The sequence below is a fragment of the Mytilus trossulus genome, chromosome 4 (genome assembly GCF_036588685.1).
Source record: "Mytilus trossulus isolate FHL-02 chromosome 4, PNRI_Mtr1.1.1.hap1, whole genome shotgun sequence".
Classification (NCBI taxonomy): domain Eukaryota; kingdom Metazoa; phylum Mollusca; class Bivalvia; order Mytilida; family Mytilidae; genus Mytilus; species Mytilus trossulus.
Window position 1 is genome coordinate 82,405,706 of NC_086376.1, and position 2,597 is coordinate 82,408,302.

Below are 2,597 nucleotides of genomic sequence, written 5' to 3' on the forward strand. Positions count from 1 at the left end.
ATGCTCTATTTTCCCCAGATACCAGTGCAGTCAGTGAGAACAACCTTAACAAAGTTAAGAAGAGCTGCTCCACTCACCTCCTCAACAAATTATATTTATGATTTATATAAGGTAAAAACGCTCTCTGCTAGACAAAACGTTCACTTTATAGCTTTCTCGCTGCAGGGCAAAACCAAAATATCAAACTCGAAAATCTAGAGAAAAACAAACATTACATAGTTCCACCATAACGCGGGGCAATATCAATGCTTTTTTTCTAAATCACACTATAAACCCAACACATCTACATAGTTGTGAAGTTTGGAACCAGTAAAAATGAAAATAAGTTTGCGATTTTTTAAAATTTAAAACAGTTATGAAAAATTTATTTCGGCAACTTTGATTAGGTGTGCAGAAAACAAGAAGTATACATTTTAGCATTGAAACCTATCAAGGACTACTTTCATCTCTGTTCTAATACAAGTAGGCAAAATTAAAAAAAAATATCGTTTCCATTTCTTTATATTTCGTTAAAGTGCATATGAATTTGCTTAATCTCTGAACTAAGCTAAGTTGTCATCATAGACCATCATAGTTTTCTTTGACAAGATTGAACACTTGTTTTTCAGGCAATCTATTTAAATAGAAATTTCAACACTCGCTCATTTTTTTTATGATTGGTCGCTTCCAGTGAGGACATTCAACTTAAGTTAGACAGTCTCTGTAAGGTAAATATCTGCATATTTTAGTGAAACAAAATTAGAAAACAATAGTACAGTTACAAGTAGTGATATTTGGAAACAAAAGCATTCCAAACCCCTAGAAGAGGGAAAAACCTTATAACTTAACGTATCGTTTATCTAACTGTAGATATATACAAATTCTAAAGAAGAGAAGCTAGGCTATACAAAAAAAAAAATACAAATGTTCCTGTAAATCCAAAAACAAAAAGATTTACAGATTACAAATCCACGGATTCTCTCACCGACAGAACCAAATCATGCTGGTTCAGGTGCACTTAAGATCGGGAGAAGACGGAAACCCTTCTTACTTCCCGGCTGTCGTTTCTTCTTTGCAAATTACAGAGAACATTTAATAATGTGTGTTTAAGGTGTATTTGATCAAACTTTCCCATGTATGTACCATAATTTTTTTAATAAGATGTGGTTTTCTATGTTTCCCATGACACTAAGAAACGCTGAAACCAAAATATTTCAAAGCCAAAGATGTACATAAAAATAGAAACACGTAAAGAGCTGAATGAATGTATATATTTTTTTTTCTTTTGTTGGTTTTTTCTGTATGATGTATTGTAAAATTATTATGTTGATTTATGTACAAATGATGTATGCCTTCAATGTATGAGTAAAACTGTGCATGTATTGTACCAATAAAGTATTAATAAAAGAGACCTTCAATATAAATGCCAAAACCGTTTAAGAACAACTTTGACTTTTTGCATACTTTCCACCATGCATAAGTGGTATCAACTCAGTGCTAAAAAATATATAAAAAAAGATAAAAATACACTTTTTAAGTTTTATGCCACCAACACCAATGATGTATAAATACTGTAAAAGCGTGAGAAGCTATAAAATTAGACCAGCAAACATATAGCTAATGTGTGGAAATAGAACTTCAAGTTGGTTCACTCGTAGTGTGTATGAGAAGGTAAATACCACCTATAGTGACGGTTCCTTAATGCCCTTTGCTTAAGCTTGCTACCCTCAATTTCTTATCATCTCCTTTCTGCCAATATTTAAAAATATTGATGTGAACGATGGATACTTTATAGTACTTGTAAATGCTTTATTCATATATTTTTATGAATTTAAAAATGATCATTCTATAAGCACCAATCACAAGTAGCATTTCCCTTTTCAATGACGCTGAAACGACACTCAGTGCTTCTTGCAGCCTTGCTATTCTTCATTAATGAAATGTATATTTATCATGAAAAAATTATCACACATTCAAATACGATAAATTGTCCTGCTCAATAAATTCTTCTTCACATATTATCTCCTCCTGTCAAAATGTTCATTCATTAGTATAGTGAATTTGCAAAGAGTTTATAACACCTTTCCGTGTAAATACAGTATTGGTCAGCTCAGTGGTTACCTCATAGGTTTACACTTACAGGATTCATCGTGCATTTTCAAACATTCCAATTAAAAAAATGAAAGTGGATAACTACCTTGTCTACGGTTTCAAGTGGTAAATTCTGTTTCTTTGACGATTTAATAGAAAATGCCGAGTGCAATGTTCAAAAATAATATTCAAACGTTTGCCTTATTGCACAATTACAAAAAAAATACCCCCTGAGCCGGTGATAGAGTACGCCTAGTTGAACAATTTTTATCCATCTACCCACCGTGATCTACCCTATCACACAATTACCCTCTCAGCTACATGTAATTTCATTTATAATAATGTTATATCGAATCGAATGTATGTTCAGGACGAGTATCAAAAAAAGATAGTAGTCGGAAGAAAGTCACCTGTCACGGCTGGTAATCTACACACGCAGAACATTTGGTTCTGCAATGAAAACCGTGAGAGGATTTTCCGGTTGTGTTTGAGTGGAGTAATTGCCACCGCTTCAAAAGGTACGTACA